The sequence below is a fragment of the Lissotriton helveticus genome, chromosome 5_1, assembly GCF_964261635.1.
Source record: "Lissotriton helveticus chromosome 5_1, aLisHel1.1, whole genome shotgun sequence".
In the NCBI taxonomy this organism is placed as follows: Eukaryota; Metazoa; Chordata; class Amphibia; order Caudata; family Salamandridae; genus Lissotriton; species Lissotriton helveticus.
The window spans coordinates 1,810,378,983-1,810,406,103 of NC_136065.1; positions in this window are offsets into that span (position 1 = coordinate 1,810,378,983).

Genomic DNA, 27,121 nt, shown 5'->3' on the forward strand with positions numbered 1-27,121 from the left:
TAAGGTACGGACTATGGCGATGCATAGAGGGATAACCGACCTTCACACCCATCATATCATCCCGGCTTATGCAGATGACATATTATTGTTTCTTAGGGATGTGACGGGCCCTCTAACGTCGCTGCCAGAAATATTTAGGGATTTCCGGGACCTCTCGGGCCTTACGATTAATGAACAAAAGTCATATGGATACTACTTCCACAGGCCCCTTATGAATACCCATTTGCAGTTTATGCCGTACAGCTTCAAGATCGCACCTGGGACTTTTAAATATCTGGGTATACAGATTTATAGGCGACCGCAGGACCTACTAGAGGGTTATCTCGGAAAGGCCCTTAGTACCCTGAGGACACAAGTTAGCTTCTGGACCACGTTACCACTCTCAGTGGCGGGTAGAATCACGATCTCAAAAATGGTGGTACTGCCCAGGTTGATATACTATTTCACAAATTTACCTATATTGATACCCATGCCCTTTATTAAGGCACTGAACACGGTATTGACGGAGCTAGTGTGGGGCACGGGCCGGAGACGAATCAGTCTAGTGAAATTGCAACTGCCGACAGACGGAGGCGGTTGGGAGTCCCAGACCTGATTGCGTATGGGTATGCATGCCAATTACAATGGCTGGCCTACTGGCTAGCAGGACGCAACCTACACGAAATTAATATGACTGACTCAGATAGAGCTCGAGGGACTATACACCAGTTGCTGCTCCCACGGGCCAAGATACCAAGCACTGCCCCACCTCTACTCAGGCTAGCGCTAAGACACTGGAAGGCGGCGGTAAGATACACTAATAAAACTTCCACGTACGCGCCCACGATACCACTGCTGAGGATACCCCTGGGGACAGGTACACTCACGGAACGCAGACTAAAAGTGTGGCATGATGCGGGTGTGCTACAGGTTGGGGATTTTTTCTCAGATGGGACCCTACTGACATATGCGGACTTTACCAGCCTACACCACACCCCGAGAGCATTATTCCTCACGCATGCACAGTTGACACGTTACATCACCACGCACTGGGCTAGAGATGGACAGGATCCACCCACAAACACATTGCTCACAATGCAGTACCTGATGGGAACGGGCAGCCACCTGACGAAATGGCTGACGAATGGAATACGGGTGGGCAGAGCGACGTCATTGCAGCCACTCCGTTCCCCATGGGAAGTTGACGCAGGCAGAGCTCTCAGAGACAAAGAATGGGAAAGAGTGCTAAAATACCCAAAGAGAGTGGCGCGGAGCCCTAAGTTTAAGTACATTCAGTTGATGATCTTCCACAGAGCATACTTAACTCCGCACAGGTTACATGTAATGTGCCCTGAGGCGGCAAATAACTGCCCTAGATGTGGTCGGGAGGACGCAGGTATTTTACATATGTTCTGGGACTGCCCCAACCTTGGACATTACTGGTCAACAGTCCACGGAATTCTAACAGCGGTAGCGCCGGGTAGGCCGTACACCTCCTTGTTATATGGACTCTTGGGCCTGGGACACAGCGAAAAGAAGAGGAGTGTGGCCTCTCGGTTTGCAGATTTAGCTCTGCTACTGGCGAAGCGTGCAATAGCGATGAAATGGAAATCAATTAGGCCACCTGATATCGAGACCTGGCAAGGGGAGGTACTGAGGTGGGGGAAGGCGGAAGGTCTGGAGCTACAAAGGGAGGAGCGCAGAGGGCTTAGAAGTACACACATTTCTCTAGACTGGAACTCAATTCTGTTAGAGTTTGAAACGCGAGCCTCAACATCCATTGAGTAGGTGCCTAGGACACATACTAATATCTGACTTCATTCAAATGAGCTCGCAGATGGGGAACGCTGTTGTGAGAGTAGTGCAGCCTGCATCGCCGACCCGTACACAAGAATGATCGCAGAGACTGTTACTACGATACGTTCAATGAATACTGTGAGAGGCGCGAAGTTGACTATGAATAATACTAATGCTAATATACAACCATGAGACATTACCTACAAGAGCTGAGAAGATATGTCTGCAAGTGCTGGAGGGGGGAGGGGGGCAAGTAGTAGTTCTGAGTGTTTGTTGGGGATAGTAATAGATATAAAGTGAAAACTGCAGTATGCTGCTTATTGTGTACAACATGTAATAACACAATGGAATGATAATGTCTTTTTGAATCTGTGAATAACACTGAAGTATTACTGCACCAATAAAAACAATTTGCAAAAAAAACCAAAAACTTGATCATGTGGTCGCCAACGGGCGTGGCCAACTTGTTTTTCACTTGTCCCGCCTGTTCGCAATGCGGATATCCTGTTCTGTAACGCGTATTGCATGTTCCCGCCTGTTCACGATGCGTATTTTCAGTACACGAACGTGTTTTGCGTGTTCACACCACCTTTTGTGTGCTCGGGGGGATATATCGCGCAAACTAGACCATGCGGTTGCAACTGACGCGGCTATCTTGTATTTCACTTTTTTGCTATGGGCCAGCTTTTCTATCCTCCCTTTATCTTTTCAATCCTTTGTTTATGGAAACTTTTTTTTAATCTCTTTTATTTATTATCTGTCTCTTTATTTTCCCTTTTCTATTTGTTTACTTTTTTCTACTTTTTGTGTGTTTTTCACTACTTTTTCCCTCTTTTACTATTACTTGCTTTTTTCATTTCTTTTACTTACTTTTTTCATTTCTACCTTTTCTTTTACGCTCCCAAGAGTACCTCCAGACCAAGGCAAAGGGCAAGGCACTTAGCCGCAGCCAGAGCCGCGACCGCCTTCCTTGCGGAAGGCGGCGACCAAAAGGGGTGCAGGCACGGGCCTTATTTGGAGAGGCAGAGGGGGCCGCACTTGTTTCTTTTGTGCAGCGCCACCTCCCCTTAACCATGGCAGCAGCCGGCAGGCCTGGGTATGGGCTCCGGGAGCGTCACCAGCAGTGGGGAAGGGTGCGCCGGGAAGTGTTTTGCTGCTCTGGGGTTCAGCACACCCCTAACCAGCTTACGCACCAGTGGTCCGATATCCTGGACTGGGAGCAGGACCTGCTGGACCTGCTAGGAGTTAAGGTCCCTGGGTTTGGTGAGTAGCTATTTAATATTACTACTTTGTGTTCTTCTGCTCTGTGTTATTATATATTGCGAATATAATTTTTTTATGAATAGCAAGAATGCTGCTGCTTACATTGCAGGTTTAAAAATCTTCTGTGATAGTTATGCCACAGGTGCTTGGCACTACTAATCTTACTTGTTTGCAACTTTGCCCTTGCTTGGGCTGAATATGTAAGAGTTTACTTTAGAGAACTTAAGTTAGGTAATGCTAGAGAGACTCTAGTCCTTCCTTTGTTCTCCTGTCACTAAGAAATAGTAGTGGATTTATTGATTTAGTTACTTATTAGTATTAGTTGGTAATTTCTTTGCGGTCTGTGTGATGCATCTTCTGTTACCTCACGTGCTGCTGAGTGCTGTGTACCCCAGTCCTTAGTAGAACCTTTTGTAGTTCGTTTAGTGAGTGGTAATAGGCTTAGCACTAGTAGAACATCAGCAGCAACCAACCAAAAAGTTGGTGTATGCAAAAATGTATGTATGTGTCCTCCATCTATGCATTTAAATAAATGGAAATGCAGACTTAGTGAACAATTGGCTCATCTAGAATAGGTGGGCTAGGTCAGGTGGTACTTAGGCTTAGTTAGTATTCTGGAATCAGAATGGAACACTAGATTAGCAATCCTAAATATTAACAAGACGGTCCATGAATCCCGCGATACTACTAGTCGACCAGATTAGATAGGTTAATTTTATTGCATTTGTTGTTTCCATGAATGTTTTTTTGAGCACTTTTTAAAATATTTTATTTGTTTCATACCAATCATCAATGTTTGTCTCTTTCTTTCTTATATCTTTCATGATCAGCATCCAGGGGCAAGAACACTGGGTCGTTGTAGTCGGCGGGAGCAGCTGCACAAGATGCCGGCCAGGACCGCTCCTCTACTGAGGGCCCTCTTGCTGGCCCCAGTAAGTCCTCCTGTTGTTAATATAAATAATTATACTTCCCTGACTTTTACTGCACCTTACTTTTTCCGAACTATTATTTCCATTTCCTAATTCTCTTTTTTACCAATTCTTCTTCGATCTAGACTATCTGTTTCTAAATCTTGTTATCCCTGCCTCTAACTGCCTCTGCTATGACACTGTACTACTACTATTAGTCTGTCTGTAGCTAAGCTTGCCCAGTTGGCCAGTCTTTATTTAAAAGGTTTTAAAACTCAGATTCACCTATAGCTCTAGCCACTGAGTCCAGTCCTTTGGGTTGTCCTCTTCTAGTCTAATTAATCTTGAGGCTTTTCGACAATTCCCACCAACAAAATGCCCAACCAGATATTTTACCATTTTTGATAGGTTAGGACATACTACAACTAGCCTACTCTAGTACCCGATTTGTACTAGTGATATATGTTGTATATGTATGTATTAACTTTTTTTCAATCTTGCTAGTGAGAAAGAATAAATAGGGTAAGGTGTATATGGCATCTAACAAATTTGTAATTTTAGGCGTACCGACCACCAGTGCTGGGGCCAACAGCGAAGGCGACGCGACCAGTAAGGAGGGAGCAGAAGATGCAGCAGCTGCAGGGGGTGAGCCAGCAGCAATGGAGGGCAGTGGTAAGTTATATTCCTTACTTATTGACATTACACAACAGCACCACACATGCACACAACAGCAAAGAACTCTTCAACATCATCAAGGAGTTCGCACAACCCACCTGCAAATCGATGGACATCCATCCCTCGCAAGAACTCTGCGAGAAACTAAACACCTTCTTCCACCACAAAATCAAGAGCATCTACGACAACTTCGATGACGACAACCAACACATAAAACTCCCACCAAACACCACCGACACTCAGAACCTAACGTTAGACAGCTGGACAGTCTTCACCACGAAGACACCCTGAAGACCATGAAGTCAATCCACTCGGGGGCCCCCACGGACCCATGCCCCCACCACATCTTCAACAAAGCAGCCAACACCATTGATCCCATACTCCGGCACATCATTAACCTCTCCCTGGCGACTGCATCTTTCCCTTAGGACTGGAAACACGCCGCGGTCAATCCCCTCCTGAAGAAATCCTCGGCTGACCCCACCGACCTCAAAAACTACGGACCCATATCCCTGCTCCCGTTCCCACGAAAGTCATTGACAAAACCATCAACAACCAACTCGCCACGTTCATCGAAGAGCACGACATCCTCAACTCCTCCCAATCCGGATTCAGAAAAAAACCACAGCATGGAAACTGCACTCCTCGCCACAACAGAAGACATCTGTGCCCTACTGGACAAAGGAGAAACAGTAGCCCTCATCCTCCTCGACCTCTCAGCGGCCTTCAACACGGTTTCCCACCACACCCTAATACTCTGACTTCACGACGCAGGGATCCAGGACAAGGCGCTCGACTGGATCAGATCCCTCCTCTCCTGCAGAACACAGCGAGTCAGACTCCCCCCTTTCCTATCACACCCTACACCTATGACCTGCGGTGTCCCTCAGGGGTCCTCCCTCAGTCCAACACTCTTCAACGTCTACATGGCGCCGCTCACCCCCATCGTCAGAACCTACGGACTCAACATCGTATCACACGCCGACGACACCCAACTCATCCTCTCCCTAGCCAACGAACCTGACACCACCAGGCACAACTTTCGAGAAGACATGGAAGCAGTCGCCAAATGGATGAAAAACAACTGCCTTCAGCTAAACACCAACAAGACAGAACTTCTCATCATGGGACCCAACCCCAATGCTTGGAACAACTCATGCTAGCCCCCCACCCTAGGAAGCCCACCCACCCCCACGGACCATACACGCAACCTAGGCATCATCCTGGACTTCGAGCTCAAAATGGACCGCCAGATCAACGCAGTCACGTCCTCCTGCTTCCACACCCTCCGCCTCCTTCGCAAGAACTTCAGATGGATCCCCCTTGAACACATAAAAACAGTCACTTACGCCCTGATCACCAGCAGACTGGACTACGGCAACGCACTCTACGCCAGAATAAACAGGACATCCAGAACGCCGCCACAAGACTGGTTCTCAACCTGCCTAAACAAAGTTACATCTCCCAGGACCTACGCATACTGCACTGGCTCCCCATCGAGGTAGGAATCACTTTCAAGATGCTCCCCCATGCACACAAGGCCCTCCACAACACCAGACCAGCATACCTGAAACAGCCAACTCCAATTCCACACTCCCCAGAGAACCCTGCGATCAACCCACCTCTCCTACGCCGTGGTCCCATGCACAAGAAGAACCAGATCGGGAGGCCGCTCCTTCTCCTCTCTAGCAGCCAAACCCTGGAACGCCCCTCCACTCCACCTCATGCAGAGCTTCCCATCTTTGTAAGAAACCTCAAGACCTGGTTCTTCGACGTACCCACTCCCTGATGGACTGGAGCCTGCAACCCCCCACCCACCACGCCTTGAGACCCTTACAGGTGAGTAGCCGCGCTTGAGAAACACCTGATTGATTGACATTACACTCGCTGAAAGGGTGCACACTGTTCTGTTGAGAGAGACTAAGTTGTTGTGAACAACGGTTGAAGAAGACACCCTTTACTTAGCATTAGCAATAGCATTAGCGGCAGGAGTTGAGTAACTAATGGCCTCTTCTATCTGACTTCAACTCAGCTGTGAAAGTTTTATGGAGAAGACTAAGAGTCAGATCAGATGACCTTGATTGATGGGTTGAACGAAAAGGGAAAGAAGGGTGGAAGGAGGAAGGGCAGGTGACATGTAATATTTTTGACTGGCAGAGAAGGATACGCGGGAGGCATGCATAGGTGGCTGATAGGAAGGAATCAGAAGCCTGGGTGGTTGAAGGATGGGTGGAAGGTGAAGCCAGCCTGAGTGGGTGAAACTGTATGGGTGGATAGCAAGAATCCTCCGGGGTGTTTCATGGGTCAAACTCAAAGCCAAGGCAAGCAAGGAAGGAAGGACGCATGGGTGGTGGTTTAAAAAAGAAAATAATAAATGTTTGTTTTTGGTGAAACAAACTAAGGTTTGTTGAGAGATTAAGAAGAATGATAGACATGTTTACTTTGAATGGATGGATACCTGGATGGTATTCATCATAGATAGCATAGGTGGAGACTGTCACTGGATGAAGAGTCCTAGTTTGAAGAGAATGTAAAAAGAAACCGCGCCAGATTAGCAAAGCCAAGGAGAGAGAATTGAACCAAGTTGTATTTTCAGAATACACCCTTGACTCACAGTAGTTTGCAAGCACAGCATATATATTGTGTATGTATGTTGTTATCAAGCGCCTCCCTCTGACTCCGAGGCCCACTCCCTACATTTGTTAATTTATATTCGACTGTCAGCCTGCCATGGGTGGCCTATTGGCTGCATGTTTATTGTTTACACAATCAATCAAAACAAAGTACCTCATGTCATCCCATATATAAGCAATGATCATTTGGATCAGATATCATCTGCCTTTTTGTAGTAGTCAGGGCAGGGTGAAAGTGAAATTAAGTAGTTACCCTTGATGTAACAGAGTGTGGCCAGTGCCACCTGTAATAGGAAAATACGATGATTGTGTAGTCAGCTTCCCCACCTGCAGACAGTAGTAAATAAAACTAATGTGAGTCTGCGTCATGAGTATGTTTGTCTTGGGCGCAAGCTGACTGAGCTGGCATGCCGGCTACAACAAGGTTACATAATTTCGCTAAACAAGAGAGAAGATGAAGACTGGTGTACTGTGTACTCAGGTCCATAGTGCTAGTATAATTGCCTGAAACTCCCACAAATGTTAGAGGCCGAGGAAGTGGGAGGATAGATACACACCACACATATTATGTACTGTGCTTGCTAGTGCTACTGTACCACTATGTGTAGAATTCATTTGTCTTACTGTTTTGCTAAAAGTATATTGTTACAGTAGTTTTTGTTTCTTCTTGATATAGCTACTCCTTCCAAAGGAAAATCTAAACCAGACAGGAAGGAGTTGGCAGCCATGGCCCGGCGCTGGAAGCTAGAGGCCATACAAACCGAATACCGGTGGCTGGTGGTTCTGGCGGAGAAGGAGGAGGTGGGAGCAGCTGCAGTCTCCTCCAATGCCCTGAGCCCCTGCCAGGCCCAGTGCCAGGCAACCACCTGCCGCCGCACTACATCCAACACTGCTACCCCCGTGGATGCAATCTTAGGGCATTAAAGCACCGCATGCTCCTCCGAATGGCACACATAGAGGAGCACCTAGAAGAGCGGGTTAAGGTCCTGGTGGACAAGCAACTCAGAGTCCGCCAATCCTGTTGGATTGCCCCTTTTTTATTCCTTTTTTTGGTGGTTGGGAATTGGTCAATGGGGTTTTATTGTTCACCGGACATTGGTTAGACTTTTTCTTATTGGACATTGGTTGGGGGTAGGGAGAGGGGTAGGTCAGGTGTTGTGGGATTTGTTAAATTTTTTATTTTTGTAAGGGGATTAAACTATATTTATACTTAAACTTTACATACGACGTTAATGTTTTGTGGGGGGTTCCTGTTTTACGTCACACAGTTTCCTTGCTGCTGCAGGGCCGTAGCCAGTGTTTGATTTAAATAATCTGTCGAATTTTTAACACACAAACAGATAGTTGCGGTACCCCTCACTGAGTGACTTGTCCTACTAGTACTGTCAGTCTCTCCACTTAGTCTATGTATTCTGCAACAGGAGTACTCAAGGGGTGTGCAAATTAATTAATTAATTTCCATTATTAATTATACCTCACCCAAACTTCTTATCTTCCCAGTGATTGATGTTTAACTTAGGCACAGCGATGGATACATGGCGATGGTGGTTTGGTTTCCCAAGATACCTTAGTTGTTTTGGTAGTAGTAGACACTGGCAGTAGCAAAAAAAGAAAATGAGACAGTTAGTAACCAGAGAAAGACTCTGGGGGGAGTAGTAGAAAGAAGTACTGTACAGTACACAAGAAGACTGCCAAACAATAATAATAATGCTGATGAGCAATGCTAAAGTAAAATTAAACATAATGGTGGCGGGGATAGCCTAGTATAACAAGTTACAAAAAACTGTAGTCGTGTCGAGTCACTCGACACAAGCGTAACCTTTAGTGCTGTGTAGGAGGATGATGAATCCAATCGATGCCGGCAATTAATTATGATGGATTAGGTTCCTTTGGACAAAAAATTGACTTGCAAATATACTGAGCATAGGTGGGCAAGCAGAAGAAGATATTCGCCCTGCCTTGAAATTGAATCAGTGTTGCTTTCACCACATCCACCCCAGCAAGCGTGTGATCAATATTTGGTGTACATTTAATTTAGTCAAACCTCAATATAAATCAAACAGCCCGGGGGAAGAGGGTTAGGGTTTGATGAATGGTTGGGAAAGGGGGTTTGGGAAAAGGTTTGACAAAGAAAAACACTACGCATGGACAAACAACAAAACACAATCTAGGCAGACGACCATCATATCCATAAATCTGTTAAGGGAGAAAAAGGAAATGCATGCATGATGATGATGACTTGATGGTTAATGATAAGTAGTACTTACTAACTAGACAGTACAGGGCAGCAGTATATTATTAATTATTATGCAATTTGGCATGCCTGTCCGCCCTCAAAGAGACCCAAATTTCATACATTTTTACTGTTGTACCAAGCTCACTTTTTAAAGCTAACAAAGAAAATAAAAAAATAGCTGTAGGGATCAATTATAAGCAGAAAGCAAACAACAACAATACACAGTCATAATGATTGAAGAGAAAAAATAAATCAACTTATTTAAAAGATGATGAATGTTGATACTAAAGTGTAACTGTATGTTATCCCGGTCAAATTGGAGAGTTGCGTATCGGCATTCCTCTTGGTCCTCCCTTCCATGGACGCTGTGTCCGTCAATCTTGGGTGCCACTGCCTGTCTGCCTGGCGTATGCGGATTGGTAGGTGAGTGTGAGTTGTTTTTCTCTGTTTAGCACAGGGTAAAGGCCGGCCTGTAAGTTTAGATAGAAAAACAAAAGAGATATTTAAATATCAAGGAGAGAAAAAAAGCATAAATTATGGAGGAGTGCAAACAATTTTAGAGCGGCATGGCTAAATCATGGGTACTCTGTTGTCTGTTTCCAACATTAACCTTCAATAGCAACAAGACTCATTAGGACCACGGTGCCCACCCAATCTCCACTTAGCTTAGATTTTGACTGAGGCAGACAGAGCACACATGTCACATATACAACAACATAACATTTTCCAAAGTAAGTAACTAAATCAATGTCATACCACTACTACTACACTTGTGACTCGACTCCACCACTACACAGACATGTAGGTCTGCTGTGGTTGTTTTGACTTGTTTATCTTTTATGCCACTCATGAAACGCCCTGGATTATTACATCAATCATCTCCGATCCTACTGACTGACAGCAAAGATAATATGTCACTGTGGTCATCATCATGGTATTGTCCAACTCAGTCTGCAGTGTACTGAGTGAGTCCAGTACTCTTTTTCCTGCAACTTGCCACTTGCCATTTGTCCTATGCCACTGCCCTGAGCCAGAGATTACCGGAGGAACAGCTTGGGGGAGCGAGACCACAACCCCCAGGCTGCAACGCGAGGCGCGTCACCGCTAGCGCCGGAGGCGCTTTAAATCACGGGCAGGGCTCACGCAGCGCAGGAGCCCTGCACGCTTTTTCCTGCAACATGCCACTTGCCATTTGTCCTGTACCACTGCCCTGAGCCAGAGACTACTGGAGGAACAGCTTGGGGGAGCGAGACCACAACCCCCAGGCTGCAACGTGAGGCACACAGGAGGCACGTCACCGCTAGCGCCTGAGGTGCTTTAAATCTCGGGCAGGGCTCACGCAGCACGGGACACACGCGGGCCTGTCTGCGGCTGTCAGAGGCAGGAAGAGGCTGGGCAGGTTCACCTCCAGAGAAGTTTGGAGTTTTGCTGTGAAAACTTTGCATCCCATTGGAGAACCAAGGTACTGTGCAAGGGTGTAGAGGATACCTGGGTTGTTAGAATTATACAGCTGTTTTAAAATTGAAAAATGTAAGGGGGTTGCTGGCACGTTAGATGCTTTCTTAGTGAGGGCAGAGTCACTCCTAACTCAATGACTCACCGGACTCCACTGGACCGACCACAGCTGCGTCCACTTCAGCTTCAGGAGAACCACAACCCACCATCCCCTGCAACAGGTTCCTCACAGGAGCTGGAGCCAGATCACCGCCGACCAGCTCACCACCTCCCTCAGCCAGAACCCACCCGCCAGCACAACGGACTCCGACGAAGCAGCCCGCAACTTCACACAGTGGCTGACCGCCTGCGCCGACGACCTCGCACCACTGAAGAACCCTCCCAGCAGACCCAGAAGCAAGAAGGCCTCCTGGTTCACCGACGAACTCAAGGACTCCAAGAAGACCTGCCGCACACCCGAGAAAGCCTGGCTCCTCGACCAGACCACTGACAACATGACCGCCCTCAAACACGCCACCCGCAAGCACCACCAGCTTATCCGCACCACCAAGAAGAAATCACTGAAGGAACGATTGGACAACAACGCCCACGACAGCAAGGAACTCTTCAGCATCGTCAAGGAGTTCTCCAACCCCAGCACCGGCAACAACGATATCGCTCCATCACAAGATCTCTGCGACTCTCTCGCCTCGTTCTTCCACCGCAAGATTGCCGACATCCACAACAGCTTCGACGCACCATCCACGCACCCAACTGTCGAACCAACACCCCCCACCGCCACCCTCCGCACCTGGACCACGGTGACCAACGAAGACACAGCCCGCACGATGAACACCATCCACTCCGGATCTCCGACCGACCCCTGCCCCCACCACGTCTTCAACAAGGCCGACTCCACCATCGCACCCCAACTCCGGAACATCATCAGCACCTCCTTCAACACCGCCACCTTCCCAGAGAGCTGGAAGCATGCCGAGCTCAGCGCCCTACTGAAGAAACCAACAGCGGACCCCACCGACCTCAAGAACTTCCGCCCCATCTCGCTCCTCCCTTTTCCTGCTAAAGTCATCGAGAAGATCGTCAACAGACAGCTGTCCGCCTTCCTCGAGACGAACGGATCCCTCGACCCCTCGCAGTCCGGTTTCAGAGCCAACCACAGCACCGAGACCGCCCTCATCGCAGCCACCGACGACATCCGAGCCCTGCTTGACAACGGGGAAACTGCGGCCCTCATCCTCCTGGACCTCTCTGCAGCGTTCGACACTGTCTGCCACCGCACCCTAGTCCAACGCCTCAGCAACATCGGCATCCAAGAGAAGGCACTGGAGTGGATCATCTCGTTCCTCGCCGGAAGAACACAGAGAGTCCGCCTCCCCCCGTTTCGATCCGAGGCCACCGAAGTCATCTGCGGCGTACCACAAGGATCATCACTCAGCCCCACCCTCTTCAACGTCTATATGAGACCCCTTGCAGCCATTGCACGCCAACACAACCTCAACATCATCTCCTACGCCGACGACACCCAGCTGATCCTCTCCCTCACCAGAGACCCCGACACCGCCAGAACCAGCCTACACGAAGGGATGAAAGACGTCGCCGAGTGGATGAAGAACAGCCGCCTGAAACTGAACTCAGACAAGATGGAAGTCCTCATCCGGGGACCATCGCCCTCCGCCTGGGACGACTCCTGGTGGCCTCCCGCCCTGGGCACCGCTTCCAAGCCAACAGACCACGCACGCAACCTGGGCTTCATCCTGGACTCCTCCCTCTCGATGACCAGACAAGTCAACGCCGTCTCCTCATCATGCTTTCACACCCTTCGCATGCTCCGCAAGATCTTCCGATGGATCCCGACCGAAACCAGGAAGACGGTTACCCAGGCACTCGTCACCAGCCGACTGGACTACGGAAACACCCTCTACGCCGGAACCACAGCCAAGCTACAGAGGAGACTCCAACGCATCCAGAACGCCTCCGCCCTCATCCTGGAAATCCCCCGACGCAGCCACATCTCCGGCCACCTGAGGGACCTGCACTGGCTCCCCGTCAACAAGAGGATCACGTTCAGGCTCCTCACCCACGCACACAAGACTCTCCAAGACCTGGGCCCCAAGTACCTCAACGACCGCCTGACCTTTAAAACACCCACCCGCCAGCTACGATCTACTAGCCTCGCCCTCGCCGCCGTACCACGCATCCGAAGAGCCACCGCCGGAGGCAGATCCTTCTCCTACCTGGCGGCCAAGACATGGAACTCCCTCCCCATCCACCTTCGGCTGACCCAAGACCATCTAGCCTTCAGGAGACAACTCAAGACCTGGCTGTTAGAGCAGTAGCGGACCCCTTCCCCCAAGCGCCTTGAGACCCTCCCGGGTGAGTAGCGCGCTATACAAGTGTTATGATTGATTGATTGATTGAATGAAATCCAACTGACTGAGCGACATCTTTCTCTGGACCCTTCCATACTACAGAGACACTAAACAACTGGTACCTCTTTTTTTATTTATTTTTTTAAGAACTTTATTCACAGCTGCAATATCACGTATTTCTACAGTACATTATACAGTGTCAGCATATCAGCCGGTGTTTTCTATTTTCTCCCCGTGCCTGTCCCCAACTTATCGTTTCTCAACAGTGATACTGAACAGGAGGCCTTAAACCTTAGTAGTATACAATTCCGTCTCATTGCCGCATCATACTATGATACAAAGGTAGTGTCTCAACATCCCTTCACCCTCCCACCTCCCCCACCCTTTTGTGCACATAAACATCCCCTCTCCCAGTGGTAGATCAATTTTCCCATCTAAAGTGTGCTCGGGCATATCTGGCTGTTGTAGGCGGTAATGTATGTTGCCTCGTGGGGCTATACAGGTAATATTACTAAGAAGAAGGCTGACTGGGGCACTCCCTCACTCATTATATTACGTGTGGCTTTTCCTGTCTAGGTCTTCGGCCCGTTCCCCATACTTAGGCTGAGGTCTTCGCTCTCCAGTGTAATGAGCATAGCCTCCCATTCTTGGGAAATTTGAAATTTCCGGAGGCCACGTGTTTCCTCCCTCCGAAGTGTTGTCCCCTCCGCCCTTCCCCATTTAAGCACCTCTGCCTGCCAAAGGAGTATCCCTGGGGGTCTAGGGGACTTCCATCTCATTGTGATCGTTCTGAGTGCCAACAGCAGTGCTAGGTCCAGTAGTTTCAATTGGGCCTTCTGTGCCTTAGGTCTTCTGCGCAAACCCAACAGGGAGTACGGCGCCTCTTCCGGCACCGGCAGGTTCGTGACCATCCGCAGCGTCCGGCACACCCCCAACCAATACTCCCGGAGTCGTGGGCACAACCACAACATATGTAATAACCCAGCCAGGTCCTCTCCACAACGTGGACAATTATGGGGAGAGCCCGGGAACATCTTATGGAGCCTCATAGGGGTCAGGTATGCCCTGTGTAAAACCATCGCTTATATAAATCTGAACCGGACATTACGAGATACCCGCCTGGGATGTTCTAGTATCGTGGCCCAGTCTTTTTCAGACAGTTCCTGACCCGTGTCATGCACCCATGTTTGCATAAGCGCGGTGAGTGAGACTGCTGCATGCGCTCTAACCCCCGTGTACAACCATCTCACTAGGTGTCCTCCCGGTCCCATGTAGTACAGCAAGTGTACTAGTTCGTGTTGTGGGGGTTGTAGGCGTTGTGGTGCCCATCTGTGTTGTATGTAGTGCGTGACAGCGGCATGCAGTAGGTACAGTCTGGGGGGGGCACCCGTGGCCTGTACAAAGGCCTCATGAGTAAGAAGGTGGTTGTCTCCAAAAAAGTCCCCAACTCTTTCCACGCCCGCCTCGTGCCATGACCGAAGCGCCCTGTCCATAAGCCTGCCTTGTGGCATCGGAACACCCAACAGGGGAATGTTAGCCGCATACGCCTCAACCGAGGACGTATATGCTAAGGCTTTCCGCCAACATCTCAGAGCTGTGCGCAGGAGTGGGTGACACTCCGCAGGAATGCGGCTCTTCGGGAGTAGCAGGGCATGCAACTCCCCCCGTCTCAATCTGTCAGTTGTATAATCTATTTCGTGCAGGTTCCGTCCTGCCATCCAGTAGGATAGCCGTTGAAGTTGGCTAGCATAGTAGTAGCCTCTAAAGTCAGGGGCCCCCAGCCCACCGGCTCTGGTGCCCAACTGTAGCTTACGAAGGCCAATTCGTCGTCTCCCCGCCCCCCCCAGATCAGAGTGGTCAGAAGTGAATTGAGGGTGTCAAAGATAGGCTGTGGCAGGATTACCGGTAGATTAACAAAGAAGTAAAGCATGCGGGGGAGCATGACCATTTTAGAGATCGCAATTCTTTCCATGATCGAAAGAGGCAGTGTCGTCCAAGACCCCACAGAGGCGCGGAGACTGGAGATGGCTTTGTTAATATTTCCCGCTATCTGGTCCTCTTGTCGCCTATAGACCTGGATCCCCAGGTATTTAAATGTGGCAGGAGCCACTGGGATAAGGTGAGCCCCAAAAGGTATGGAGCCGGGATTCGGAGTATCCCGGAAGTAGAAGCCAATGGACTTCTCAGGGTTAATGGCCAGGCCCGAGATTGCGGAGAAGTTCTCAAAGATCTCGTATATGTCCGTGTGGTCAGTCTCCAGGTCACGGAGGAACAACAATATATCGTCCGCATAGATCGATATCAAATGTTGGACTCCACTGCTGGGGATACCCCTCCGTTCCATCCTGGTCCGCAGGGCCATGGCCAGGGGCTCCAGGGCCAGGACGAAAAGCAGTGGGGACAAAGGGCATCCCTGTCTAGTGCCACGATGGATCACGTATGCGTCAGAGATATGTCTCCCCGTACGTCGCCTTGCTGACGGAGCAGTATAAAGCAATCTGATCCACGCCAAAAGGGGCCAGGGATCCCAAATCTCTCCAAAGCCAGGAACATACACGACCAGGCCAGTGAGTCAAAAGCTTGTCGGAGATCCAAGGCTATACAACCTGCCCTAGGGAGGGCCGGAGGAGTGGACGCCATGAGAGCGCGCAATCGTCGCGTGTTCAAGGAGGTGCTCCTACCCAGAAGAAACCCGCATTGATCTCTGTGGATCAGGGCCGGTAGTTGCGTCTGCAATCTCAGCGCTATAATTTTACTGAGTATTTTGTATTCTGTCGAGAGCATCGATAGCGGCCTGTAGTTTGTCATCTCTAGGGCATCCCTCCCGGGTTTAGGTAGCGAGACGACTAGCGCCTGCATCGTGGATTCAGGCAATCGGCCTTCTACCAGTGCCGCTCGGTAGACTTTCTCCAGGACCGGCACCAAGATGTCTGAGTAGGTAGCATAAAACTCCACTGGGAGTCCATCCATGCCCGGCGTCTTCTTGCGATTCAGGGATTTGATCGCCACCCGTATGTCGTGTTGGGTGATAGGGTCCTCAAGGTCTTTTTGGGCCTCGGTGGTCAGTACTGGGAATTGGAGTACAGACAGAAAGGCAGATATTCGATCTGGGTCAGCGCGTGTAGGTTGCGCATATAGCGCAGTCAGGTGGTCATGGAACGCCTTGTTTATTTCAGTTTGCGTATCCACTAGATGTCGGTCCCGCGTCCTACTCCTGGTTATCACCGGGATATCTGGGTGCTCCCGAACCAAACGGGCTAGCAATGCACCCGATCTATCCGCCTCTGCTTGTTGTCTACGGAGGTGTTCTTTGTGATCAATGACTCGTAATGTTTCGAGAGTATCCACGTGTTCTATGTTTTCTAATTGTAGTTCTCCCCTCCTGGTGGGATCGACCCCCACCTCCCGCTCCAACCGTTTAAGCCTGTCCTCTATGTCTTGTAATTTCCGGTGTATTTCCCGTCGAGCACCCACTAATTGCCCAATCGCCGCTCTACGCACCACCACCTTCATGGCATCCCAAACCACTAAATTCGTAGAAGCTGTGTCCCAGTTTTCAACAAAGTATTTGCCCAGTGTCTCGGACAAGGACGCCCTGAAGGGGCCATCCTCAAGTAGGAGCGGGTCTAGGCGCCACGTGGGGACCGGGGTAGGGACCCTCCCCCAGAGGAGGGTGCACGTCAAGGGCCTATGATCGAAAAGGTTTTTGCCAAATATTCCGGATTTTCAATTCTGGACAGCAGCTGTTCGGAACAAAGGAATCGGTCAATCCTAGTGTGGAGCATGTGTATGTGGGAGTAATGAGAGTATTCCCTGTCCTCGGTGTGAAAGGAGCGCCAGACATCCCGTAAGCCCCATCCCGCTGCCCATGTATGAAAGAGCTCCATCAATCTAGAGACTCCCGCCACCTGTAGGGGGATGTGATCTGTCACAATCCAGATCCATGATCATGTTCCAATCTCCGCCTAATATCCGGGGGTAGTGGTCCAGTCTGCTAGCGCCAGGCCTACTCTCTGCAAACATTTATCCTGATCAAAATTCGGGGCATAGATACATCCCAGCACCACTGGTGAGCCATCTAGCGTACCCCTCACTAATATATACCGTCCCTGATCATCCACCCTCCTTTCTACTTCCAGGAACGGTGTGCCATGTCGAATCCAGATGGTTGCACCTCTAGAGAAAGCAGAATAGGTCGTAGACAAGATCGTGCCCCTCCATTTTTTCTCAATTTAAGAGCCTCTGATGTAGTAAGATGGGATTCCTGGAGGAAATCTATCTGAGTGTGGTGTCTCAACAGGAAGGCATGTATTCTGTGTCTCTTCTGAACCGTCCCCAGTCCTCTCACATTCCACGTCGTGATCCCATACTTCCCCTTTGTATCAGCCATAGTCAAAAGTGTGCCTACTCTGCAACCTCCACCACCCACCACCAGAGTCCTACTTAACAACCGCCAGGAGAGCACCCACCCCCACCCTTAATACAATAAAGAACCAAAACGGCGCAGCTATAGAACCAAGCTGGGCCCAACAATTGAACAAGTCTTGAAAGGACCAAAGAGTAGGTGCGTTTGCCATCGGGGGGTTGGCCGAGCACCATGTCAGTCTTCACTTGCATCCCAGCGGGCTCCGCCAGCTCTACGGCATACAGTTCTTGGGGCTGTGTGACGGGGGTAATAAGTCCCTGATCACCCTAGTCTTACATTCTTAACGAATTACATCCGTACTCGACCAAGCGTAGCAACAGGATACAGATGAGGTCATCAGTATCAGCCACCTCTGCCAGGTCTATCTCCCCCCCAGACCCAACAGCAGTCACTGTACAGTATATAATCAAGTAATAGAAAAATACAATACGGTTTGCAGTCCGTTCAGCTACTTCCGGTCAAGACTTCGTTCCCGTAGTTATCCATCACCTCATCAGCTGTGCGGGAACAGGAGTAGGCTATGGTCCGAGTCTGAGTGAACCGTGCTATCCTCAGAGTCCGTCGCGATCTTTTTGGGGTTCTCACGAAAGGACCCTGCCATCGCCAAAGCGTCCAGCTGCTTCTCCTTCTGCTGTTCTCGTGATGGTCCACGTCTCCGTCCGCTACGTCTCGACTTGGGGGGGCCTCCTCTCCTTCGCGTTCTGGGTGTCGCTCGATTCCGCCGTGTTCCATCCCTGTGAGGGTCCTTGGCTCCCGTTCACTCCAATCACCTCCAGCCACTCCTCGGCATCCGTTGGGCTCTCGAAGAAGTGGATTTTCCCATTGTGCATGATTTTGAGGCGGGCCGGGAACAACAGTGCGTACTTGAGGTTGGCCTTTTGCAGTTTCCGTTTCACCTCCAAATAGGACGATCTTTGCTTTTGGACCATGTTAGTGTAGTCCGGGTAGAGGGAGATTTTCTGATTGTCATACTGGATGAGGGACTTTTCCCTTGCCCTTTGCAGCAGTACATCCCTGTCCCGGTAGTTCAGGATTCTCACTATAACTGGGCGTGGGGGTCGTCCGGTAACAGGCTTACCCGTCGGGATTCTATGCGCTCTCTCCACGCAGAAGTGAGGTGACAGGCCCTCGTCTGCCACATGGTCCCGAAACCATTGTTCCATAAAGTCTGCGGCTCGAGTCCCCTCACAGCGTTCCGGAAGGCCTATGACGCGGATGTTATTTTGGCGGTTCCGACCTTCCGCATCCTCCACCCTGTCGATAAGTGAGGCAACCTGAATCTGGAGCTGTTGAATAGAGGCAGCATGGTCCGACACTGTTGGCTTAATCTCACTAATGGGCAGGCCTTGCTCTTTCACTCTGTCCACCAATTTTCCGTGGTCCGCCTTCAACAGGGATACGTTTGTCATCAGGGTGCCCATTTGTTGTTCCAGGACCGCTCTAGAGTCTCTGATTTCCTGCAGGATGATGTCCAATTTATCGATCTGTGGCCCTTCCGTTTGTTACTGCGCAATGGGCAGCGTCAAAGCCCCATCTCCACCGGTGGGCGGAATCTCCTGCATCGTCGCCGGGCCCCCAGAGCTCTCCACCGCCCTCCCACCCTTCCGAACCATTCTGGGCGACGATCCTGGTCCTCGGCGCGTGATCCGGCAGGTCCCTCGGTACTGGGCACTCAAGGCAGGTCCCACTCAGCAGCACCCCGTCCGGCAGAAGCAAGCTGCGGGCGTCATGCAGTACCGCTCACAAAGCCAAGTGTCTGCAGCACGGCTCCAGACCTCGTCCGCTCCCCCCCACAGGGCCCGTCGTGTGGTGATGTGGCCTCACCTCTGCCAGTGGCCCCCGACCCGTGATCTCCTCAAGGGGGAGGGGGGAGAGAAGGAGGGTCCCGGGAGTTCCCCCGGCGTCCTCCACCGCTCAGATCGAGCCAGTCCAAATCCCTGTGAAGGAATCCTCTCCGCAGATGGAACACGTGGTCCACTTAAATGGGGCCCCCCGTCACCCGGGAACAGCAGCTCCTCGCCCTCGCTGTAGGAGTGGGGGCGAGAGGGGTCGCAGGAGCTTTAGCGGCGTCTCCCTCTGTCTATTCACAACCCACAGGATGTCTCGCAGGTGGGCCGCCATCTCGGGGACACACGCTACCTGCTCCAGTGGGTCCCCCAGATGTCCAGGCTCTGCAGCTCTCCCCGCGAGTCCCCCCAGGGGGCGGGGGGGTAAGGAGGAGCACGGGAGTCCTCGCGGCGTCTCCTCCCTATGCGCAGGAGTTCTTCACCCTCCGGTAGGCCGCCCCCACAGGGGGGATCGCAGCCCGCACCTGCAGAAGCCCCCGCCCTCCAGGCACAGCAGCTCTCAGCCAGCGGCTCCGGGGCCCCTCAAATCCTCACAGGAGCCTCCGCTCTCGACCAGGAAGGGCACAGGGGACAGCCGGAGGGAGAGCACCCAGGACAGCCGCCACGCAGTGTTTGGATAGCGCACCTCCCCCGGTATCACCGCCGATACAGTAGCGGTTCGAAGGGAGGGGGCGAGGGGAAAGGAAAGGCAGTCCAGAGCAGGGGGGGGAGAACAGACCGGCAGAGGAAGACCCCCCATTACCAGGGCAGCGTCCGTGTTAGACCTCGGGGGCCTCACCCCACGTGCGTCAGCGTAGGGAGCTCCGAACGTCGTCGGACGACGCCGCTTGTCCCGCGGCTCGGTATCTCCTCCTGCGGTCCCTCAGCCGCTCCGTGGTCCGGGGCGCTCCCCAGCGAGGGCCATGCACACTCCCAATCCGGCGGCGTAGTCTGCTCCGGCCCGGCTCCCAGCCTCCGGTCACTTCCGGCGCCCGCCGCCGTGGGTGGAACGGCCTCACCAGCTACTGTGGGCCCCGGTCTCAGGCCGCACACCTCTCCTGTAGGCCGCACCACCGGAGTCCCCACTACACCACGCCTTCAGTCGCCCCTCAACCGGTGGCGGGGCAGCCGTGTCTAGGCGCTATGTTCCCCCGTATCAAACATGCACCCCAGGGGCCCCCGGGGTGATTTATGGAGGATTATGCCCCGAACAGTGCCGGAGCCTTAGCAGTGTGCGTCCGCTCACATGGCCATCTAGCCACGCCCCCCATCACAACTGATACCTCTTCACCTGCATTGGAGGATATTGTTCAAGAGATTCTGCCTAACATTGCTACAAGTGTCCTGCTTACCCTTTCCCCACCTCCCTCCGAAACAATTTAAACTCTCCAGCGGTTCCAAGCTTGACTATTAGGACTAGGGCCTCAAAAAACGTGGAAACTGGCAAGACTGAGGCCCTGTCAGACAAAAGAAAGCGGGGGACTGGTATAAGAAAAACCAAGGGTAAGGGTAGTAATGGCACTTCCTCCCCCCTGAAAACCGCTTCAGTTGGCACGCAAACCGAGATAACTTTACCCCTACCAACGTTGAGGGTTGTTAATACAAAGAATGTTATGACCAAGTTTTGTGCGGGATTGAATGACCCCAGATTCGGAGCATCTCTAACTTGTGTCCGAGATTTGGTTTAATTTTTTTTTCGTTATTGTGGGATAAGATCAGCCTTTTAAAGTCTGTAATAAAAACACTATGCTGTAACAATGTGGGTTCACAACCAACCAGAGTGGAAAGGGATGATACAAGGCCAATGGTGGGTAGTCGGCTACCAGTTGTCCATGAAGGGAAAACTGACGTAAATAATGAGAGCAAATACACTCCTAGTAATGAGGGAAAAAATAGCCCGGCAGTATTGGCTGTAGGGCTGAATGTGATAGACTCACAGGGTCCACAAAGCGGACATGTAATATCTCTAGACAGGAGAGATGGTGCAAGTGCCCCTAATGGGAGCCTGAGAGACGAGGAATTTAATGACTCTTCGGCCCCTAATGGGGAGATGTTGTGTCTTCCCCTGGCATCATGTACTTATGTTTTGATCCTGGCTGGGGTTCCTGCACTAAGGGCTGGGCAGAAAGAAAATTGGAATGATCTAAGGAATAAAACTGTAGATTGGTTGGCGAAACATAAGAACTTCCATCCTTCTGATACCAACGAGATTTTAATGGTTCGTAGGGTAGGGTGGATACGGCAATCTACTAAGAGTGTAAAACTGGGATCAGTGTACTCCCTCTAGGATATTTTTATAAGCTGGAAGGTAGGAATAAAGCTATTAGATTTCCACTAGTTATGTTATCTAATAGGTTTCAAGCATTGTCAGACCTGGATTTCCAAGAATGACAACTACATAAAGTCCGGCAGGGAAGGACACTGATAACTGTTTCTAAAGATCTGGGACCTATAGTTACTGATAATGTAGCGGTAGGAACATTTATTAGTAATTTAACTGCCCCCAATGATTTTGGACCTACAATTATTGACAAGGTGGTTGCTGGACGCCCACTAGCATCTTAAAAAAAGAGCTAGGAGAATGAGATATGAGTACCTGCCAAGGGGACCAGATAGGTAACTTTAATAACAGCCAAAATGATATTGACAGTAGGAACATTGGAGGATTTTCAAAACGCACAGTAGACTTAAATGGAGTGTATGTGGAGATAGACCCAATAGTTCAGCATGGTGAGGAGGATATAACAATTGGTAACTGTATCTGTAACTTTGTTAATGAGTGTGAGGAAGCCCCCAGATTAGAAAATGAAGTTGAGGGGATAAACTGTGAACAGAGTATGGAAGGACGTAAAATCAAGATAAAATTGACTTCATGGAATATTGCAGGGATTAGGAGAAACCAAAGTGAAGTAATATGGCAGGAATATATTGGACAGAGCGAAATAGCTCTATTCCAAGAAACTTGGGCCTCGGAAAGCCCCCATAAGGTAGGTTTTAAACCCTTTAGTACTGCTGCTATTCCCTCAGTTAGAGGAAGGCCCTCGGGAGGCCTAGCTATTTGGATAAAAACTACTCTAAGTGCTGATATTAAGCAAATTGATTCCCCTTGTCATGATATCTTGGGAATACAATTTCTAGCACCTGATAAAAGGGAAGTCTACATTTTTAATATATATAGTAGACCGAATGCAGAAAGTAAGGAATCAGAAGTTATTGAGCATCTGGATCAAATCTTAACCGCGATTAACCAGAGTGCTTTGATAATTGTGGGGGGTGACTACAACCGCAAATTTTAACCTGTGGTTGGATTCGAAAACATTTTTGAAGATGAGGACTTGGCCAATAATATTCCACTTTTGGAAAGTAGCCCAGTAGCATTGTGTACATATGCTGTCGCGCAGCTGTTACGGCTGGTGTTAGCCCATGGTTTACGCGCCTGTAATGGGCGATTGCCTTCTGATAGTCCAAGTTTACCGACATTCACTCGGGGTAGCTTTAAAAGCTGTATAGATTACATATTGGTATCTATCCCCTTGTGGTCCATGGTACATGATCTAGTAATTGAGGATAGAACAGAGAGTGATCATTATTCTTTATGTTTGTCTCTCTCAGCCTCTCTTTCTCAGTTCAGTTCCTTAAGAAAATATGACTTTAGTAATAGTCCAATTGAGCCACTACTATCAAACAACCATAGAGCACTTAGATGGCCCTTGGTATTGGGAAATTAAATGACTATTAAAAAGATCTATGACATTTTTGTAGAAATAGTCTCCCCTCATACAAACCTACCAACAACAGAGATTCCAATTATGGAAATACACGATAAACTGGTTGAAGAATTAGTACCAATACTAAGTAAGGTTCCAAAGAAACCTAAGAAAGGAATATCTGAAGTAGCACTAGAGAACCCATAGTACAACAAAGATTGCCGTAAAGCAAAAAATTATTTGATTCAGGCAGCAAAGGTTAAGGATATAGTAACCCTAAGGGAAAAAGGATTTATCACAAGAAGGTATTAGCCCAGGCTAGGGAAAACTGGGAAGACAATATTTGGACCGAGCTGATAATTGCAGGCAAAGTAAATGACCAAGCAACCTTTTGGCGTTTGATATCTAAGGGTAATAAAAAGGCGAAATGTAACAAGGACCTTTTCCTAGATGCAAACACCTGGGTAACTCATTTCTCACAACTTTATTCATCCTCTAACAATGATATTGATTACAATCCCTAAGACTAAAAGTTCACTTAAGTTTCTCCTGCACTTGAGTTATATAAATATAGGGTGCAATCTTCATGCCTTTATGGGGCTGAATTGTGGGGCCATGTAACAAAGAATACTTTTATGGTGGTTGAGAATACATTCTTTAGGAAACTGTTAAATTTGCCACTACGTACACCACTAATACCAGCAATGCTGGATTTAAATATCAGTCGCACTTATCAGCAGGCAATTCTACGGCCACTATTGTTTTGGGTCCGTCTGTGGTCAACAGATGAACTTGTTCATTATAGAGAAGGCCTGGAGAAAATGTTTTGAATTAAAAATGGCACAAGGTTGCCATGGTTAAATCACATTTGTGATTGGTTTTATAAATTAGGATTAAAGCAGTCTGGGAGGTCCCCTGGGGATTGACTACGGGCTCAAAACAATTGTTGAAACAAACTTTGTGGGCTTTTAATCAAGATATTTCATCCCATCGTGCAAAACTAGGCACTTTATCGACAAGGTTCCTTTTAATAAAATCAAATGGTAAATTTGAGTCTTTTCTGGATGAAATACAACCACCGCCTGCTAAATCTCTCTACCTTAGATTTCGCTACCGTATCTTACAAATTAATGCAAATACAGTGAAATGGGTCCGCTGCACTGGGGGTGCAAACGATGGTTGTTGTGATATTTGCCACACTAGTGCAAAAGAGAATGAATTGCGTGTGCTATTCTTCTGCCCAGCTTATATATCATCTAGGAGGAAATGGATCAAACCCACCTGCCAGCTTTTGGGTATTAGATCATGTTATGAGGCGGCAAGAATACTGCGATCAAACTCGACACAAGCAATAGTTTTTATTTTATTTATTTATTTATTTATATAATTTTTATAGCGTGCAAATACCCTAAGGTGTCTCGGCGCTGCTCAAATCCTGTGCTGAGGGGGAGCCCTGACTTATTACTGATTAAAAAGCCATGTTTTTAATTGTTTCCGAAATGTCATTAAGGAAGGACTGTTTTTTATATAGTGGGGGAGAGTGTTCCACAATCTGGAAACAGCCACTATGAATCGTCTGTCTCCCCAATCCACTTTTTTTGTACGTGGGATTGGGAGCAGATGGGCTGAGGATGAGCGTAAGGCTCTTTTGGGAGTGTATACACACAAGGCTTTTTTTAGGAATTGTGGCCCTATGTTATTCATGGCTTTGTAAGTAATTTGGTGCGACTCCTGACCGGGAGCCAATGAAGTTGGCAAACAATGGGGGTGATGGAAGAGAATTTTGATGTACAGGTCAGAATTCTAGCCGCCGCGTTCTGGATTAGTTGCATCTTATTCAGGACTTGCTCTTGGGCATTTAGTAACAGACCATTACAGTAATCGACCTTGGAAAGTACTAAGGTACACATAAGGGTCTTGCCTGCACTGGGGGGAGGAAAGGCAGTAGTTTCTTAACCATCCTAAGAGTGTAAAAGGATGCAGAAACTACGGCATTAGCATGGCTCAGAAATGACAACTTATTATCAAATAATACCCCTAAGTTCCTGACTTTGGTAACCGGTGTTGGGGGGGAGCCTAGGTCCGGAGGCCACCATGCTGGGGACCAAGACGGGGTCAAACTACCGAAGATCATGACCTCCGTCTTGTCTGAATTTAATTTTAAACAATTGTGATCCATCCAGGAGCTGATGGCCATCATGCCTTCCTGAAAGTTGGCCGCAACTGCTCCTCCGTTGTTATAGATGGCCAGTACTAGCTGGGTGTCATCCGCCTATGATGTCAACCCAATTCCATATGATTTAATGACCCTCGCCAAGTCCGACACATAGATGTTAAATAGTGTCGGACTTAACGAGGATCCTTGGGGAACACCGCAAGGTAAGGTGAAAACAGGAGAGTAGAAGCCACCCAGTTTAAGAGACTGTTTACGGCCAGACAGAAAGGAAGTCAGAAGAGATTTGGCTTTATCCTGAATGCCAATGTGGGCTACACGGTCGATCAAGATGTTATGATCGACCGTGTCGAAGGCTGCAGACAAGCCCAATAATATCAGGACTGCTGCGCCTCCGTGATCCATAATCAGTCTGACTTCATCTGCTGCTTTTATCAGTGCTGTTTCTGTTCCATGACCTTTCCTTAACCCAAATTGGGTGTCGTCAAGGAGGTTATTCTGATCGATATAGTTGGCCAGCTGAAAGTTCATGATTTTCTCAAATATCTTAGACGGAAATGGGAGAGATGCAATCGGTCGATAACTTTTGGGTTCTGAGGGATCAAGATTTGTTTTTTCCAATAAGGGTTTAATGATTACTTTCTTCCAGATCGACGGGTAAGAGCCAGAAAGAAACATAGAGTTACAAATGATTGTAAGAGCTGGAGCTATCAAGTTAGTCACTGGCTTAAGAATCAAAGGTGGGCATGGATCGAGTGGTGATCCTGATTTAATAGTTGTCATAAGTTCAACTATCTGCGTTGGGGAAATTTGACTAAATTCACCAAAGGCTGTGGGAAGGGGGGTGTCGCTCTTATTGGAGCTAGCAGGTTCAGTGTCACCTTGGCGGTGAAATTGGAGAAGATGTCATTGACCTTGAGCTTAAAGAAGTCCGCCAGGTCGTTACACAGATTTTGGGACGGTTCTATGGTAGTACATTCTGGTGGAATAGACACCTTCGTGACAACTTGATAAAGTTGTTTAGTAGAATTTTTAGCTAACTCTATTTGCTCGAGATCAAATTTTCGTTTCTCTGTGGTTAGAAGCTTTCTATATGTGGCCAATGCCTTTTTATATAGATCTCTGTTATTATTGTCATAATCTTTACGCCAACACCTTTCTAAGTTTCTGCACCGTTGCCTTCCTAATCTAAGGGTTTCTGAGAACCAAGGGGCGGAAGGTGTGTTACGGTTGGGCAGCATTTTTTTAGAAGGTGCTTACGTAATAAAGGCATTGTTAAGCCAAACATTGTAATTCTCAGAGGCTATGTGTGGATCTGTTGTGTCCCCTGGTTGAGTGGAGGCCAGGGTGGACTGTAGGATTGAACCGTCCATGTTCTTCCAATCTCGAAATTGGACATAAGAGCGATTTGTGATATGTACATTTTTATAATTTCTGGTTATGATAGTAAACATTACTGCAGCATGGTCTGTCCACGTTAGAGGTTTCACTGAGGATGAAATGATGTGAGGGTTATTAGTAAATAGGCCATCAAGGGTGTGTCCAGCCTGATGGGTGGGAGCAGTAATCATTTGTTTAAGACCTGCTGAGGTGAGGTCCGAGATTAGGGCTGATGAATCTCTGTCATTAATGGTTTCTAGATGAAAATTAAAATCACCTAATATCGTATAATCA